The following is a 20,356-nucleotide window of genomic DNA, read 5'->3' on the forward strand; positions in this document are numbered from 1 at the left end:
CTCGCTGCCTGAAAGTGTGGCAGAGGCAGGAAACCTCACAACATTGAAGAAGCATTGAGATGAGCACTAGATAGGCCATAGCACACAAGGTTATGGTCCAAGTGATTGGAATTCATACGTGCTTGATGGCTGGTGCAGAAATGATGGGCCAAAGGGCTTCTTGCTCTGCTGTAAAACTCTCTGTTTTCATCGAATCCCTACAGTGCAGAAAGAGGCAATTGGGCCCATCGAGTCTGCACCAACCCTCCAAAAGAGCACCTCACCGAGGCTCAAGCCCTCACCCTATCCCCATAACCCCAGCTAATGTTTTTGGACACTAAGGGGCAATTTAGCATGGCTAATCCACCTAATCTGCACATCTTTGGAATGTGGGAGGAAACACGAGCTCCTGGAGGAAACCCACGGGGATAAAGTGCAAACTCCACACAGACAATCACCCAAGGCTGGAATTGAACCTGGCTCCCTCATGCTGTGAGGCAGTAGTGCAAACCACTGTGTCTCACCGTGTGTTATATGCTACAGATTAGATATATTACTGATGGTTCTGAAATAAAATACATTAATTATTCTTGTCTAGTACTGTAGCTACATTATATATTTCCAGTCAGATTTATAACCGACGAGGGCAGTGCAGTGGTAGCACTGTAGTCTCACAGCGCTGAGGTCCAGGTTCGATACTGGCTCTGGGTCACTGTCCCTGTGTAGTTTGCACACTCTCCCCGTGTTTGCGTGGGTTTCACCCCCACAACCCAAAGATGTGCAAGGTAGGTGGATTGAACACGCTAAATTACCCCTTAATTGGAAAAAATGGATTGGGTAGTCTAAATTTTAAAAAAGAAAAAAAAAAGATTTATAAGAGAAGCGAAGGAGTCCATTGGACATTTTGCGTCGAGGCCAACTCCTTGAGCAATTCTGTCAGTCTCGAGTGGATCCCATTCTGTAACCCTGCAGCACCCATCCAATTTCATTTACAAATTTACTAATCATCTCTGCTTGACTCCCCTCAGAGGCAGCAAGTTCAAGAACATGATCAGTCACAACCCCCTGTATCTTAACCAACTGGAACAATCCTAAACATCAAAACATTTTTAGTCCAGTAATATTGACATATATCTGCCTGTCAGCCTGCATGAAGATTTTCAGGTCTCTGTGTCCAGGACAGGAAGCAGTGAGCAGGGATCTGGCAATCAGCCTGAATCAGCACCTTCAGGAGAATTGGGAGGGTGAATATTAGATACAGCAGAGTGAGAATGGAGGGTGAGTGTGTGGGATGGAGATTTACAGATTTGGGAAATGAGAGAGGAAAGAATGTTCCATAGAGACTAGAATTGTCTGTTCTTAATTTCTATCCTGTACTGACAGTGATGATTTTTGTAAACTCCTTTTACAGGATATTAGAAGTGTTCCAGAGCACTGACTGTGGAAAGAGCTTTAACCAGTTACACAGCCTGAAAGAACATCGCACCATTCACAGCGGGGAGAGAAAGTACCCGTATCCTGTGTGAGACTTTAACTGATTGTCCGACCTGGAGAGTCACAAGGACACCAGCAACATGGAGAAACGGTGGAAATGTAGGGACTGTGGGAAGGGATTTAGGTTCCCATCTGTGCTTGAAACCCATCAACACAGTCACACTGGGGAGAGGCCGTTCACCTGCTCCGTGTGTGGGAAGGGTTTCACTCAGTTGTTTCACCTGCAGCGACACAATTTCACTCACACCAATGAGAGACCCTTTAAATGCTCCGACTGTGGGACTGGCTTCAAAAGCTCTCAAGAACTGATGTCCCACCAACGAATTCACACTGGGGAGCGACCGTTCAGCTGCTCTGTTTGTGGAAAGGGATTCGCTCACTTATCTAACCTGCGGAGACACAGTGTCACTCACACCAATGAGAAACCCTTTAAATGCTCTGACTGTGGGAGTGGCTTCAAAACTGATGTCTCACCAGCAAGTTCACACTGGGGAGAGGCCGTTCACCTGCTCTGATGTGGGAAGGGATTCTCTCGGCTATCCATCCTGCAGACACACCAGCGAGTTCACACTGGGGAGAGGCCATTCACATGCTCTGATTGTGAGAAGGGATACACTCAGTTATCTGGCCTGCTGGCGCACCAGCGTTTTCACACTGTGGAGAGGCCACTCACCTGCCCAGACTGTGGGAAAGGATTCACTCTGTTATCCACCCTGCAGAAACACCAACGAGTTCATACTGGGGAGAAGCCATTCGCCTGCTCTCAGTGTGGGAAGGGATTCAGTCATCCAGCCCACCTATGGAGCCACCAACGAATTCACACTGGGGAGAGGCCTTTCATCTGCTCTCAATGTGGGAAAGGATTTTGTGTTTCATCGCACCTGCTGAGACACCAACAGGTTCACAAGTGAACAAGGCTTGGATTTTCCTGTTAATATTTCTGCTCTTAATTACAGCCAGGACTGCATTGTGTTCATTCTGTCAGTTGGTCAATGGAGATGTGGGAGGGTTTCTTTCTGCTGGACTGGCCGGTCTCACGACTTTGCCTCCAGTTGGCTGATGTCCTTTGAGCTTTGTTGTGAATACCTGGTTCCAAGTTTCACGAGGACCAGAGTGTTAGGGTACTTGGACGTTGGAAGATATTTTGTTCCCATTTCTGTTTGGAACCCCCAAAGCCAATGCCATATTGCCATGAAGATGGGCTATGGTGGTTAATTAGTTAGTTTGTTTAATTTTTCGGGTGTTTCTCACAGAAGGAAACTGTCAAGGGCAAATTGTCTGTGGCACATTGTGAACTTACAATAAAAAGTGTGACAATAGATAGACAATTGCTAGCATTTAAAATATTATTACATATTTACATCAAATATAAATTCCTTTAAGAAACAAAAATCCAACAGGAAACGTGAAGGAACCGTAGCAAGCAAAGTTTAAGATTCCCATTAGTTCAAAGGAAGAGGTTCATAAAGTGGGTAAGAGTGTAGTAAGCCTGAGGATTGGGAACTTGTTTAGAATTCAAAAAAGGAGGTCCAAGAAACTGATGAAGAGAAATTAGAATATGAGAGCAAACTCCGAATAGTCAACATGGAGTTAGGAATAGGAAATCATGTTTGACGAACCTTTTGTAGTTTTTGAGGATGTTACTAACAGAATTGATAAAGGGGAGTCTGTGGACAAAGTACACTTGGATTTTCAGAAGGTTTTGATAAACACCCCACAGGAGGTTAGTTAGCAAAAGGAAAGCAAATGGGATAGGAGGTAATATACTGGTGGTGCAGTGGTTAGCCCTGCTGCCTACGACGCTGGGAACCCGGGTTCGATCCTGGCCCCAGGTCACTGTCCATGTGGAGTTTGCACGTTTTCCCCGTGTCTGCGTGGGTTAGGTGAATTGACCATGATAAATTGCCCTTAGTGACCAAAAAGGGGAGGAGGGGTTATTGTGTTACGGGGATAGGGTGTAAGTGAGGGCTTAAGTGGGTCGGTGCAGACTCAATGTGCCGAATGGCCTCCTTCTGCACTGTCTGTTCTACATTCTAACCCCCCACAACCCAAAGATGTGCAGGGTAGGTGGATTGGTCACGCTAAATTGCCCCTTAATTGGGAAAAATAATTGGGTACTCTAAATGTAATTTTTTTTTTATTTCAGTTTAAATTCTCTGCCATTTCTCTATTCCCCCTACTGTGGCGAGAAACATAAAAAACGACTTGTAAAGCTCCTATAGGAATGTGAAAAGAGGCAAACGATTAGCAAAGACCAATGTGGGTCTATTCCAGGCAGAGACAGCAGAGTTTATAATGGGGAATAAGGAAATGGCAGAGCTTGGAAATATTACATTTAGTCTCCACATCCAAATCATTGTATAAACTGTGAACAGCTGAGCCCAAGTACTGATCCTTGTGATACCCCACTGGTCACAACCTGTGAGAATGACCCATTTATTTCTGCTCTCTGATTTCTGCTGTTAGCCAATTCTCAATCCATGCCAGTATATTACCTCCTATCCCATGTGTTTTCATTTTGCTGACTAACCTCCTGTGGGGTGTTTATTATAAACCTTCTGAAAATCCAATTGTGCCACATCCACGGACTCCCCTTTATCAATTCTGTTAATAACATCCTCAAAAGCTCAAAAAGGTTCATCAATCATGATTTCCTATTCCTAAATCCATGTTGTATTTTCCCAATACTGATGTCAGGCTAACAGGTCTGTAGTTCACCATTTTCTCTCTCCCTCCCTTCCTGAATATAGGGCTGACATTTACCACCTTCCAATCAGCAAGAGCCATTCCAGAATCTATAGAATTGTGGAAGATGATCACCAATGTATCTGTGATCTCGATAGCAACCTCTTTCAACACTCTGGGATGTAGAATATCAGGTCCTGGGGCTTGTCAACTTTCAACCCCATTAATTTCTCCAAAACAGCCTTCTTACTAATACTCATTCCCTTCAATTTATCATTCTCTCATGTCCCTTGGATCGCTAACTCTGGGAGATTTCTTGTATCATCCTCAGTGAAGACGGACACAGAGTAATCATTTAGATTCTCTGCCATTTCTCTATTCCCACTGCTATAAATTCTCCTGTCTCTCCCTTAATGGACCCACGTTTGTCTCAGCCAAATATTTCCTTTTTACGTACCTATAGAAGCTTTTACAGTCCACACAAAACCACTACCTTTTGGTGGTCTATAAACAACTCTTACCAATGTTTGCTGCCCCATGCTGTTTCTTTTTTAAAAAAATATATTTTATGAAAGCTTTTCGATCAACCAAGAATTTTCCATTTTTACACCTTTGCAACAATATATACATTGATCGTTTTTAAAATAATATATTAACCAGCGGCAAGTGCCAACACAAATAAGAAACAAAAAGAAATAGTAACATTGAAAAGATAAATATGAACAGCAAATATGTAACAATACACAAAAAAAACCCAAAGACCCGAATGCACCACCGCCCCCCCCCTCCCCCCTGGGTTGCTGCTATTGTCTTTCCTATTTTCCCTTATCGCTCTGTGAGATAGTCGAGGAACGGTTGCCACCGCCTGGTGAACCCCTGAGCCGAACCTCTTAGTGCGTACTTTATCCGCTCCAATTTTATAAACCCTGCCATGTCGTTTATCCAGGCCTCCATGCCCGGGGGTTTAGCTTCTTTCCACATAAGTAGAATCCTTGGCCGGGCTACTAGGGACGCAAAGGCCAAAACATCGGCCTCTCTCGCCTCCTGTACTCCCGGCTCTTCTGCAACCCCAAATACAGCCAACCCCCAGCTTGGTTCGACCCGGACCCCCACCACCTTTGAAATCACTTTTGCCACACCCACCCAGAACACGTGCAATACCGGACATGACCAAAACATGTGGGTGTGGTTCGCAGGGCTTCCCGCGCACCTCCCGCACCTATTCTCCACCCCAAAAAACCTGCTCAATCTTGCTCCCGTCATATGCACCCTGTGTAGTAGCTTGAATTGGATCAGGCTGAGCCTGGCACACGAGGACGAGGAATTTACCCTACTTAGGGCATCTGCCCGCAGCCCCTCCTCAATCTCTTCCCCCAGCTCCTCCTCCCATTTTCCTTTCAGTTCCTCTATCATCATCTCCCCCTCGTCTCTCATTTCCCTGTATATATCGGACACCTTACCGTCACCCACCCATGCCCCCGAAATCACTCTGCCCTGGATCCCTTGCGCCGGGAGCTGCGGAAATTCCCTCACCTGTTGCCTCACAAATGCCCTCACTTGCATATAACGAAATGCATTCCCAGGTGGCAACCCGTATTTTTCTGTCAGTGCTCCCAGACTCACGAACGTCCCGTCCAAGAACAAGTCCTTTAGTTTCGCAATTCCTGCTCGCTGCCAAGATTGAAAACCCCCGTCTATCCTTCCCGGGACGAACCTGTGGTTGTTCCTTATTGGGGACCACACTGAGGCCCCCCTCACTCCCCTATGTCGTCTCCACTGCCCCCAAATCTTCAGAGTCGCCACCACCACTGGGTTTGTGGTGTACCTTTTCGGGGAGAACGGCAGCGGCGCCGTCGCCAGTGCTTTTAAGCTAGCTCCCCTACAGGACGCCATCTCCAGCCTTTTCCACGCCGCTCCTTCTTCTTCCCTCATCCACTTACATACCATAGACACGTTAGTGGCCCAATAATAATCACTCAGACTCGGCAGTGCCAATCCCCCTCTATCCCTACTGTGCTGCAGGAACCCCCTCTTTACACTTGGGGTCTTTCCAGCCCACACAAAGTTCATGATGCTCCTGTCCACCTTCTTAAAAAAGGTCTTTGTAATCAGTATGGGGAGGCACTGAAACACAAAAAGAAACCTCGGGAGGACCACCATTTTAACCGCCTGCACCCTGCCCGCCAATGACGGGCACCATATCCCACCTCTTAAAGTCCTCCTCCATCTACACTACCAGTCGTGTCAAGTTAAGCTTATGCAAGGTTCCCCAGTTCCTGGCCACCTGGATCCCTAAATACCGGAAATCTCTTGTTACCCTCCTCAGTGGCAGCTCGTCTATTCCCCTGCTCTGTCCCCCAGGGTGCATCACAAACAGTTCACTCTTCCCCATATTCAATTTGTATCCCGAAAACTCTCCAAACTCCCTGAGTGTCTGCATTATCTCAGGCATCCCCTCCACTGGGTCCGCGACATATAACAGCAGATCATCCACGTATAATGACACCCGATGTTCTTCTCCTCCTCTAAGTACCCCTCTCCACTTCCTAGAGCCCCTCAGCGCTATGGCCAATGGTTCAATTGCCAACGCAAACAGTAACGGGGACAGGGGGCACCCCTGACTTGTGCCCCTATATAGTCGGAAGTAGTCGGATCGTTGCCTGTTCGTAATCACACTTGCCACCGGGGCCCCGTACAGGAGCCAAACCCATCTAATGAACCCCTCTCCAAATCCAAATCTCTTCAGTACCTCCCACAGGTAGTCCCGCTCCACTCTATCAAATGCCTTCTCTGCATCCATAGCCACCACTATCTCCTCCTCCCCCTCCGGTGGGGCATCATCATCACCCCCAACAACCTCCGTATATTGGTATTCAATTGCCTCCCTTTAACAAATCCTGTTTGGTCACCATGCACCACCCCAGGGACACAGTCCTCTATCCTTGTCGCCAGCACTTTGGCCAATAACATGGCATCTACGTTCAGGAGGGAGATAGGCCTGTATGACCCGCACTGCAGCAGGTCTTTGTCTCTTTTCAGGATCAGCGATATCATCGCCTCCGACATCGTCGGGGTAGTATCCCCCTTTCCTTAGCCTCATTGACAGTTCTCATCAGGAGTGGGGCCAGCAGGTCCACATATTTCCTATAAAATTCCACCGGGAACCCATCTGCTCCCGGGGCCTTCCCTGCCTGCATGCTCCCGATTCCATTTACCACCTCCTCTACCTCAATCTGCGCTCCCAGTCCTGTCCTCTCCTGCTCCTCAACCTTTGGGAACTCCAACTGATCTAGGAAATGCATCATTCCCTCTTTCCCTTCCGGGGGTTGGGCCTTATACAGCCTCTCGTAGAATACCTTAAATACCCCGTTCACCCTCTCCGCTCTCTGTTCCATCCTTTCCTCCTCGTCTCTTAACTCCTCCGATCTCTCTCGCCGCCCCCCTCTTCCTAAGTTATTGGGCCAGCAGTCGGCTCGCCTTCTCTCCGTATTCATACTGTACTCCCTGTGCCTTCCTCCATTGCGTCTCCGCCTTACCCGTGGTCAACAAGTCAAAGTCCGTGTGTAGTCTCCGTCTTTCCCTGTATAGCCCTTCGTCCGGAGCCTCCGCATATTGCCTATCCACCCTCAGAATCTGCCCAATCAGCCTCTCCCTTTCTTTACCCTCTTGTTTCCCCTTATGGGCCCTTATGGAGATCAGCTCCCCTCTCACCACCGCCTTCAGCGCCTCCCAGACTACTCCCACCTGGACCTCTCCGTCATCATTGACCTCTAGGTATCTTTCAATACATCCCCTCACCCTTCCACATACCCCCTCATCTGCCAACAGTCCCATGTCCAATCTCCAAAGTGGGCGTTGCTCCTTTTCCTCACCTAGTTCCAGATCTACCCAATGTGGGGCATGATCTGAAATGGCTATAGCCGAATACTCCACTCCTGCCACCTTCGGGATCAGCGCCCTTCCCAGGACAAGGAAATCTATCCGGGAGTACACTCTATGGACGTGGGAGAAGAAGGAAAACTCTTTACTCCTCGGTCTAGTAAATATCCAGGGATCCACTCCTCCCATCTGCTCCATAAAGCCCTTAAGCAACTTGGCCGCTGCCGGCCTCCTCCCGGTCCTAGATCTGGACCGGTCCAGCCCTGGATCCAGCACCGTGTTGAAGTCTCCCGCCCCATTACCAACTTTCCCATCTCCAGGTCCGTGATGCGCCCCAACATATGCTTCATAAAGTTTGCATTATCCCAATTCGGGGCATATACGTTCACCAGCACCACCGCTTCGCCTTGCAATCTGCCACTCACTATCACGTACCTACCCCCACTATCTGCCACTATGGTCTTCGCCTCAAACGATACCCGTTTCCCCACCAGTATTGCCACCCCTCTATTTTTCGCATCCAAGCCCGAGTGGAATACCTGTCCCACCCATCCTTTTCTTAATCTGACCTGATCCGCCAGTTTCAGGTGCGTCTCCTGAAGCATAACCACGTCTGCCTTTAGCTTCTTTAGGTGCGCAAATACCCTAGCCCTCTTAATCGGCCCATTCAACCCTCTCACATTCCACATGATCAACCGGGTTGGGGGGCTCTTTACCCCCCCCCCCCATCGTCGACTAGCCATCCCCTTTTTTAAACCAGCTCCTCACCCGGTTCCCACGCAACCGCTTGTCCCCCAGACGGCGCCCTCCCATCCCTCCCATCCCATCCCGTAACAGCTCCCCCTTCCCCTTAGCAGCAGCAACCCAGTTAATCTCCCCCCCCCCTCCCTAGATCCCGCTCTAGCTTGATTGCACCCCCCATATTGCTTCCCGGAGTCAGCAAACTCTGGCTGACCTCGGCTTCCCCCGTTTATCCTTAGCCTCCCTGCGTGTGAGGCCCCCTCGTTCCTGCGCCCTCTTTTCCAGCCACAGTTTCCATAGCGTGGGAACAAAGCCCGCGCTTCCCTCTCGGCCCCGCCCCTAATGGCGCAGCTCCCTCTCTCCTTCCCCATCCCCTTCCCCACCGGCGCCCACATTTTTTCGTGCCCCCCCCCTTTGAGGGGAAAAAATTCCCCCATCTGATTTACAATTCTTTGCCACTACCTCGCTACTTCATTCCAAACATCCTTTCCCAAATCTAGTCCAACTTCTCCTCTTGAATGAATGTCCACGCCTCCTCTGCCGTCTCGAAGTAGTGGTGTTTACCCTGGTGTGTAACCCACAGTCTTGCCGGCTGCAACATTCCGAATTTCACTTTCTTCCTGTGGAGCACCGCCTTGGCCTGATTGAAACTCGCCCTCCTTCTCGCCACCTCCGCACTCCAATCTTGGTAGACGCAGATCACCGCGTTCTCCCATCTGCTGCTCCGTGTCTTCTTAGCCCATCTCAGGACCATCTCCCTGTCCTTGTAGCGGTGGAATCTCACCACTATTGCTCGCGGTATTTCCCCTGCCTTTGGTCTTCTCACGAGGACCCGGTACGCTCCCTCCACTTCCAGGGGGTCCGTCGGGGCCTCAGCTCCCATTAAGGTATGGAGCATCGTGCTCATGTACGCCCCAACGTCCGCTCCCTCTGCCCCTTCGGGAAGACCCAAAATCCTTAAGTTCTTCCTCCTCGAGGTATTTTCCAGGGCTTCCAATCTCTCCATACACCTCTTGTGTAGTGCCTCGTGCGTCTCCGTCTTCACCACCAAGCCCTGTATCTCGTCCTCATTTTCGGCAGCCTTTGCCTTCACTCCACGGAGCTCCATGTCTTGGGTCTTTTGCGTCTCCTTCAGCCCCTCAATCGCCTGCAGCATCGGCGCCAGCACCTCCTTCTTGAGCTCCTCCGCACATCGCCGGAGGAACTCCTGCTGTTGCGGGCCCCATACCAACTGGGCTCCCTCAGCCGCCATCTTGCTTCTCCCTTCTCTTCTCTGCCGCTGCTCCAGAGGATCCTCCGCAATCTGGCCCTACTATCACTTCTTTCCATCCACACCCGGGGGGACTCCTTCCTATGTCGCCTCACGCTTGGTTTAACCTATGAAAATTTCCGTTGGGTCTCCCGATAAGAGCCCAAAAGTCCGTTGAAACGGGAGGTGCCGAAACATGCGACTTAGCTGGTCATCGCCGCACCCGGAAGTCTCCCCATGCTGTTTCTTAGCTCCACCTAAACAGTTTCCACATATTGGGTTACTGATCTGAGATCCTCCCTTACTAATGTACTGACGCAGCATCACCTCTTTTTCCTTTTTGCCGCAGTATTAGCAAACGTAACGATCAGACCTTCAGTCCCATCATCCAATTCATTTATATAAATTTTAAAACGTTGAGGTCCCTGCACTGATCCCTGTGACACACCATTCGTTACATCTTGCCAACCAGAAAATGACCTATTTATGCCTACTCTCGATTTTCTGGTAGCTCACCAATCATTCGCTGTGAAAGACAGTTCTGGGGTTAAAGCCTGCAGATTGGGAAAAGAAAAGAACGGAAACCTCGGGAATGAATAATCACTTTGGACTGGTTCTGAGACAATTAAGTTTCGACTTCCGGGGTAGAGTCGAGAATAATTGTGGAGTAGAATTTTAGATTGTGTAAAAGGGAAAAGTTATATTTTATACTTTAATGTATAGGTTTCCTTCAAAAATAATGTTTAGTTAATGTTGCTTCTATTTTGTTTGTTGCAGCAAAATCATCAAGAAGTCTTGTCATGTGATCCTTTAAATTGTTGACTGGGAATTAGATTTTTTAATATTAGTTACTGATCTTTACTGAGATCCTAATCCACAAGTTTTGACATCCCATTTGAGCCTCGGGCACTTTTCTGTCTCTCTATTGCTCACATCAGTGACAGGCAGGCAACGGAGCTGAGGACTGAATTTAGCTGGGACCTGCATCCCAGTTGGGAAATTGTCACGGGTGTGACACTAATAAAGAGACAGGAAGGTGCTGGAGGACAGACTGGAGAATGGACCCTCCAACCAATCCGGGTTCGGTGCTGGGGTAACTGGAGCTGATGGGGATGTGACCCCTCAGGTGCAGTGCCCCTGTGTCCAATGTGAGGAGTCACGGGAACAGAGTACAGGGGAGTGGAAGAGTAACATTTGGGTCTAGAACATTGTGAACATGTTTTTATTCTGTTTATTCTTTTACTCTGGTTGTCTTGGATCCTCAAGTCATTTTCTGATTTTTTAAAACCCATATTCTGTTTAATTAATAAACTTGTTTCATTAAAAATAAATGTTTTTTTGGTCTTTTTCTGATTAAATTCATTCACTTTGGGGAAAGTGTGTGAGAGGGGTTGGCAGGCTCTTTAACAGAGAGTGAGTCCCTTTAAGGTAATTAGCAAAGGAGCCAGAGGGGTGGAGGAGACCTTTTCTTTTGACACACAATGTTTAAAAATGAGATTCCGGGATGAACTAATTTATCCAGGCTCTTTGAGGAAGTAACAAGGAATGTTAATAAAGGGAAACCTTGAGATGTGGTTTATCTAGATTTCCAGAAGGTATTTTCCAAGGGGCCGCATCAAAGGTTATTACACATAATACAAGCTCATGGTGTAGGGGGGTAACATATCAGCATGGATAGAGGATTGGTTAGCTCACAGGAAGCAGAGAGTAGGTATAAATGGGTCATTTCTGGGTTGGTAAGATGCGACAAGTGGAGTGTCAGAAGGATCAGTGCTGGGCCCTCAACTATTTACAATCTATATTAATGAGTTGGGTGATGGGATTGAATGTATGGCGGCTAAATTTGCTGATGACGCAAAGATAGTTCAGAAAGTAATTTGTGAAGTGGACATAACAAGTCTGCAAAGGACGTTGAGTGAATGGACAAAACTCGACAGATGGAGAATAACGTGAGAAAATGTGAATTGTCCACTTTGGCAGGAAGGATTAAATTAAACAATATTATTTAAATGGTGAGACATTGCAGAACGATGAGGTACAGAGGGATCTGGGTGTCCGTGTACAGGAGTCACAATAAGTTAGTTTGCAGGTACAGCAAGCGGCTCGATCGAGTCCTTGAACAGTTTCATCAGGCTTTATCGAGTGAGTTGGAAGCAGTTCAGAGGAGGTTGGCCCCCGGATTCCTGGAATGAGGGGGTTATCCTCTGAGGAAAGGTTTGACAGGTTGGGACTGTATCCATTGCAGTTTAGAAGAATGAGAGGATTTCATGTGTTTCAATAAGATCATGAGTGGAATTGAGAGAGAGATTGCTGAGAGAATGTTTCCCCCTTGTGGCAGAGACTAGAATTAGGGGATACTGCTTAAAAATTAGGGGTCTTCCATTTAAGATGTGGATGAGAATGTTGTTTTTCTCCTGAGGACTGTGGGTCTGTGAATCTCTCTTTTCCCAGAGGGTGCTGGAGGCAAGGTCAGTGAATATGTTTTCGGATTGAACTTAAAGATTCTTTTTTTAAAAATTCTTTTTATTCAAGTTTTTCTTAAACAAAATGTTACATAACCAATAACAAAAAGGAGAAAATTTAACAAACAAGGTGGTTATAGTCCATTTACAAAAGAAGAGTATGCATTCCATACACAGTCCTCCCCCCCCTCCCCCCAGATTGCTGCTGCTGCTGACCTTTCAACGTTCAGCCAGAAAGTCAAGGAACGGCTGCCACCGCCTGGAGAAACCCAGCAAGGACCCTCTTAAGGCAGACTTTCTCCTCTCAAGACTGAGAAACCCAGCCATGTCACTAACCCAGGTCTCCAGACTCGGTGGCCTCGTGTCCCTCCACATTAACAAGATCTGTCTCCGGGCTACCAGTGAGGCAAAGGCCAGGACGTCAGCCTCCTTTGCTTCCTGCACTCCCGGATCTTCTGACACCCCAAATATCGCAAACTCCGGACTTGGCTTTACCCGAGTGTCCAAGAGGGGCTGTTTCGGGGCTGTTTAGCACAGGGCTAAATCGCTGGCTTTGAAAGCAGACCAAGGCAGGCCAGCAGCACGGTTCAGTTCCCGTGCCAGCCTCCCCGAACAGGCGTCGGAATGTGGCGACTAGGGGCTTTTCACAGTAACTTCATTGAAGCCTACTTGTGACAATAAGCGATTTTCATTTTCAAGACCTTGGACATAGCCTTTGCAAAGCCCTGCCAGAATTCTTTAAGCGCCGGGTACGCCCAGAACATATGGACATGCTTTGCTGGGCTCCCTGAGCATCTCGCACACCTGTCCTCCACCCCAAAGAACTTGCTCATCTCGCTGTCGTCATGTGTGCCCGTTGGACGACGTTAAACTGAATTAAGCTGAGCCTGGCACATGATAAGGAGGAATTAACCCTGCCTAGGGCATCAGCCCACAGGCCCTCATCCAGCTCCTCTCCCAGCTCCTCCTCCCACTTGCCCTTCAGCTCCTCCGCCGAGACTTCCTCTGCCTCCTGCAGTTCTTGGTATATGTCCGAAACCTTCCCCTCTCCTACCCAGATGCCAGAGACCACCCTGTCCTGTATCCTGTGGTGGAGTAGTAGAGGGAATGCCACCACCTGTTTCTTCAGAAAAGCGCAGGCTTGGAGGTATTTAAAGGCATTCACGTGGGTAGACTAAATTTCTCCTCTAGCGCCTTCAGGCTAGGAAAAGTCCCATCTATAAACAGGTTCCCCATCGTTTTGATACCCATCCTATGCCAACTTTGCTCAGAACAAATCTATGATTATGCCGTATCGGGGTCCAGACTGAGGCCCCTTCCTCCTTCCTGTGCCTTCTCCACTGACTCCAGATCCTCAGTACCGCCATCACCACCGGGCTTGTGGTGTACCTTGCCGGCAAGAACGGCAGCGGTGCCGTTATCAGTGCCCCTAAGCTGGCGTCCTCGCATGACGCCGCTTCTAGCCGCTTCCATGCCGCCCCCTCCCCCATTACCCATTTCCTAATCACCACTATATTAGCCGCCCAATAATAACTGCAGAAGCTCGGCAGCGCCTACCCCCCCCCCCCCCCCCGCCCCCCTCCCCCCCCCCCCCCGCCCCGCCCCCGGCTGCGCTCAAAGAACAGTCTTTTTACTCGCGGGGTCTTGTTTGCCCACACAAATCCCGTGATAATCTCGTTCACCCGCTTGAAGAAAGATTTGGGGATGAAGATGGGAAGGCACTGGAAGACAAACAGAAACCTGGGAAGGGCCGTCATTTTCACGGACTGCACCCTACCCGCCAGGGAAAGTGGGAGCATGTCCCACCTTTTGAAGTCTCCCTCCATCTGCTCTACCAGCTGAGATAGATTGAGCTTGTGTAGGGCATCCCAATTCCTAGCCACCTGTAAACCCAGGTACCGAAAGCTCCTCTGCACCCTCTTGAGTGGGATCTCCCCCAGTCTCTCCTCCTGGCCCCTCACATGGATCACAAATAGCTCACTTTTCTCCTGAGGATCTGCATGACCTCCCCCATCCTCTCTAGCGGGTCCAAAATATACAGGAACAGGTTGGCTTGCTCCCCCAGCCCCCCCCCCCTCCCCCGAACCAGCCCCCTCCAGTTTCTTGAAGTCCTCAATGCCATGGCCAATGGCTCAATTGCCAGGACAAATAGTATCAGGGACAGGGGGCACCCCTGCCTCGTCCATCGGTGCAGCTGAAAAATACTCTGACCTCAGTCGGTTCGTGGACACACTTGCTACGGGGGCCTGATACAGTAGTTTGACCCACCCTATGTATTCCTCACCAAATCCAAATCTACTTAACGCTTCCCACAGGTACTCCCACTCCACCCGATCAAAGGCTTTCTCTGCATCCATTGCAGCCACTACTTCTGCGTCTCCTCCTTCTGAGGGCATCATAATAATGTTTAGGAGCCTCCGCACGTTCATGTTCAATTGTCTGCCCTTGACGAACCCTGTCTGATCCTTGTCAATCACCCCCAGGACACAGACCTCTGTTCTGGTGGCTAAGATCTTAGCCAGCATTTTGGCATCTACATCTAGGAGCGATATCGGCCTGTAGGACCCACACTGCAACGGATCCTTGTCCCGCTTAAGGATGAGCGAGATCAAACCCCCGACATCGACGGGGGGGAGGGTTCCCCTCTCCTTGGCCTCGTTAAAGGTTCTTAGCAGGAGTGTGCTCAGCAGCTCCGAGAATTTCTTGTAGAATTCTACAGGGTAACTGTCCGGTCCCGGGGCCTTGCCCGACTGCATATTCTCCAAGCTCTTAACTATCTCCTCCAACTCAATCGGGGCCCCCAATCCCTTCACCAGCTCCTCGTCCACCCTTGGGAACCTCAATCGGTCCATAAATTGCTTCCTCCCTTCCCTCCTTTCCGGGGGCTCTGACTCATACAGCTTGCAGTCGAACTCCTTGAAGACGTCATTGATCTCTTCCGGGCTCAGGACTATGTTACCCCCCTTATCCCTAACTCCCCCAATTTCCCTGGCCGCCTCCCTCCTTCGAAGTTGGTGTGCCAGCAGCCTACTCGCTTTCTCCCCATACTCATATACTGCCCATTTCACCTTCCTCAGCTGTGCCTCTGCTTTCCCTGTGGTCAGCAGGTCAAACTCCGCCTGCAAACTCCGGCGCTCCTTTAGCAGCCCTTCCTCGGGGGTCTCCGCATACCTCCTGTCTACCCTGAGTATCTCCCCCACTAACCTCCCTCTCCGCCCTATCCTTCTTCTCTCTGTGGGACCTGATAGAGATTAACTCCCCTCTGATAACTGCCTTCAAGGCCTCCCAGACTGTAGTCACTGTTACCTCTCCCGTATCGTTTGCTGTCACATAGTTTTGGATGCTCCTCCTAATCTGACCACAGACCTCCTCATCCGCCAACAGTCCCACGTCCAATCTCCAGAGAGGGCGCTGCCCTCTCTCCACCCCCAGTCTCAAGTCCGCCCAGTGTGGAGCATGGTCTGAGACCGCAATGGCCGAGTACTCTAACCCCTCCACCCCTGGGATTAGCGCCCTGCTCAACACGAAAAAAATCAATCCGAGAGTACACTTTATGCACGTAGGAGAAGAAAGAGAACTCCTTCGCCCTTGGCCGAGCGAATCTCCACAGGTCCACTCCCCCATCTGGTCCATGAAACCCCTCAGGGCCTTGGCCGCTGCTGGCCTCCTCCCCGACCTGGACTTGGACCTGTCCAGTGCCGGGTCCAGGACTGTGTTGAAGTCACCCCCAATTATCAAATTGTTTGCCTCTAAGTCCGGTATTTTACTCAGCTTGCGCTTCATGAATTCCGCGTCATCCCAATTTAGGGCATAAACGTTCACTAGCACCACTCAGGCCCCCTGTAGCTTACCACTCACCATAATGTACCTGCCCCTATTGTCCGCCACAATACTTCCTGCCTCAAATGCCACCCGTTTGCTTAACAGGATTGCGACCCCCCTGGTGTTCGCATCCAGCCCTGAGTGGAACACCTGGCCCACCCATCCCTTCTTCAGTCTAGTTTGGTCAGCGAGTTTTAAATGCGTCTCCTGTAGCATGGCTACGTCTGCCTTTAATCCCTTTAAGTGTGAAAACTGGCCCGTTACATTCCCGTTTAGGCCCCCCCCTCCCCGCCGACTAGCCATCTCCTTTTTCGCCCAGCCACGTGCCCGCACCCCGCGCTCACTCAAGCCCTCCCACCGGAGGCTCTCCGTCCCGACTCTCCGTCTGTTCCCGAAAGTTGGCTCCCCTTCAGCCAGCAAAGCAGCATCCCGCCACCGCCCCCCCCACCCCCCAATCTCAATCCCCCATGTCAAGCCCCCGCTTAACACTAACTCTCTCCCCATTGCGCTTCCGTAAGTCAGCTGACTTATGCTGACCCGGCCGCTCCCGTCTCTCCCTCCAATCCTCCTGTTGTCTCCTTCTTCAGGCCCCCAACCACCCCTCCCCACAGGGTAAGAGGGAGAGAGCCACCCCATTCTTCCCGTGCAACAAGAAAAAACAACGAACAAACTCCGGGCTTTACCCCGAACAACGAACGACCCCCCCCCCCCCCACCTGGCGAGCTGCCCTAACTGACGGGCCCATCTCCCCCTCCTGCGGCATGGCTCCGCGAAAGCAGAGGACTGGCAAAGGACCCCGAGGGCAAAAACAAAGAGAGAACGGGGCAAACCAACATAACATAGCTCCTCCAGCCGCCTCCCCAGCCCCCATGCAACTTACACTCTGCTTCCAATCTTACATTAGGGCAGCACTCGGTTACACCTCTTCACCCGGGCGTTCCAACAATGTGCAGCTGCCCATTAGTTCAAGTCCAACTTCTCATTCTTAATGAATGTCCATGCCTCGTCTGGCATATCGAAGTAGTGGTGCCGGCCTTGGTACGTGACCCACAGCCTCGCCGGATGTAGCAGCCCGAACTTCACCCCTTTGTTGTGGAGGGCTGTCTTGGCCCGGTTGAATACCGCACGCCACTAAACCAGATATGCTCCCCTGTCCTGGTCAATTTGAATCTCATAGTTCTCCCATTTATTGCTTCGCTCCTTCTTTGCCCACCGCAGGACGCGTTCCTTGTCTGTGAAGCGGTGGAATCTTATCACCATAGCCCTCAGCGGTTCGTTCGCCCGAGGACTCTGCGCACCCCATCCAGTTCCAGGGGCTGCGGGAAGGCCCCCACGCCCTTCAGCGACCCCAGCATCATGGTCACAAATGCGCTCGCATCCGATCCCTCCGCACCTTCGGGGAGGCCCAGGATTCGCAGGTTCTGCCTCCTCTACCTATTTTCAAGGTCTTCCAGTTTCTCCTGCCATCATTTGTGCAGGGCCTCGTGCGCCTCCACCCTGACCGCCAGGCCCAAGATCTCATCCTCATTTTCAGAGATCTTTTTTTCCACCTCTTTGATCGCCTTCTCTTGCATCTTTTGAGTCTCCACCATCCTTTCCATGGAAGCCTTCATAGGGGCCCGCATCTCCGTCTTGAGCTCTGTGAAGCAGCTTCTCAGGAATTCCTGCTGCTCCCGCGACCACTGGGCCCCACGCCTCCTGGTCCGCGCCGGCCGCCATTTTGTCGTTTCGCACCCGTGCCCCTCGTTTCACCGATCCAGCCTTCTTTACTGCCCCACTACTGGTCCACTCCATACAGCGCTGGGGGGAACCTCACCAGCGTTTACTGTCCCACCGGGGATCGCCGCCCAAGTGCCGCCAAATGTCCGATCTCGGCGGGAGCTGACGAATGTGCGACCACGACCGGAAGTCCACCAATTCCCTTTTCACTTGGCGCAGTCTTATCAACTGGTTGAACTGTTGATTACCAGAGGCAGCAGCAACACATCCAGCTCTACCTGGCCCTGCTTTCCTCTGCCTAAACTGGTCACTATTTCTGGATTGTTCCTGGAAGCAAGGACAACCCAGATTCTGTTCTTCATGATCATCTTCTTAAATCTCTCTCCTGACTTCAAACAAGTGCAAGGAGCTCATTGATTTCTTTGTCACCGACACTGAGATCATCCGTTCAGCTGAATCTACTTCCAAAAATTATTTGTGAACTCGCCTGTGTCTCATTAGGTTTTGTGACTGCGTGAATCTCTTCCCACACATGGAGCAGTTGAAAGGCCTCACCCCGATGTGAACTCGCTGGTGTGTTAGAAGGTCAGGTGAATTAGTAAATCTCTTCCCACACTTGAAGCAGATGAATGGACTTTCCCCAGTGTGACCACGTTTGTGTTTCAGCAGGTGTGATGAACTGCTGAATCCCTTCATACACACAGAGCAGATGAATGGCCGCTCTCCAGTGTGAATTCGCTGGTGAGTGCGAAGGTTGAACAATCGATTAAATTGTTTCCCACACATGGAGCAGGTGAAAGGTCTCTCCCCTGAGTGACTACGCAGATGAGTTTCCAGTTGGGATGGAGATATGAATGCCTTCCCACAGGCCCCACATTTCCATGGTTTGTCTGTGGTGTGGATGTCCTTGTGTCTCTCCAGGTTGGATGATTTCACACCTGTAGATTCCAAATTTCTGATAAAAAGAGTTTATAAACATCATCATTGTCAATACCGAATAAAAATGAAGGAGAGACAATTCTAGTTTGTTTGGAACAGGTTTTCTGCACTTCTTTCTGCGAAACAGTAAATCCTCATCACATCCATTCTCCGTCCTCCCTATGCTGGAATCCAAACCCCAGGGTGACAAACCAGCCCACATTTTATGGGCCATATTTGAATCCACTGAGATTTGCTGCTTGGGTGTCTGACTCGTCAACTGGACCTATGTAGAACTCTGTTCCAACCGTTCTGGCAGCCAACCACCCCCTCCCTGGCCTCACATTTCTGTCAGCAGCCCACCCAACACCGCCCACCTCTTCACACAGACCCGTGCAGGCTTACCTTTAATTTTCACCATGAGAGTTTGTCAGTCTGCCAAACCTTTCAAACCACCTTCAAAATTCCTTTCCTTACAGTTTACCCGCTCCTTCCACTCTGGCTGGGTTCAGTTCTCAAGTCCCTCTGTGTAGAGTGAGAATAAATCGGTAATTTTCTCTCCTGGTCACTGGAATCCTGATGCCCCGCCCACTCTGTTGTTTCACCAAGATGGCCGCAGCTGAAGCAAACAAGCCCCGGGAGCTGCAAAATCAGGATCTGTGGGCTCTTCTTGGCGGTTTGGGGCCTCCAGCGGGTGTTTGTGAATCCTCCCCACCCACCTCCCAGGGCTCCCTTCCTTTCCAGAGATCAGAGTCCTCATTGATTTGAGTGCAAAGTGTCAGCTCTTATTTATTGTCCCCCTCCCCCATCCTCTGATGTGAACCATCCTCCAGTCGCTGAAGCAGGATGGTGACCTTTAACCTGGGCCTGTTCCTAGGAGGGAGAAGCCCCGCAGCTGCAAATCAGGGAGCTGACAATGATTGTGAAGGGTTTACGGATCCTCCCTCCCACCGCCTGATGCTAACTTTGCTTCCGCGGGACAAAGGACTCTCCTCCAGACGAACAATAGCATTGCACCTGTGCGCTACTGTCTCACCTCATCAACCGCACTCCCTCCGTGTCCCGATCAGGCAGCAGAATGTGGCGACTTGGGGCTTTTCACTTCATTGTAATGTTAATGTGAGCTTACTTGTGACAAGAGATTATTATTATGAAAGACAGACCTTTCAAATGTCTAAACTGTGGGAAATGCTATAAAACGTCCAGTGAACTGATGTCCCATCAGCTTGTTCACACTGATGAGAGACCGTTCAGGTGCTCTCACTATGGGACTAGATTCAAGCGATCGGAGCAACTCACTGTACACCAGCGAATTCACACTGGGGAGATCCAATCTTTCCTCATAGTTAAAATTCTCCATCCCTGGTAGCATCATCATAAATCTCCTCTGCAGCGGGCAGGACCATGG

Source organism: Scyliorhinus torazame, chromosome 5 (assembly GCF_047496885.1).
Source record: "Scyliorhinus torazame isolate Kashiwa2021f chromosome 5, sScyTor2.1, whole genome shotgun sequence".
In the NCBI taxonomy this organism is placed as follows: domain Eukaryota; kingdom Metazoa; phylum Chordata; class Chondrichthyes; order Carcharhiniformes; family Scyliorhinidae; genus Scyliorhinus; species Scyliorhinus torazame.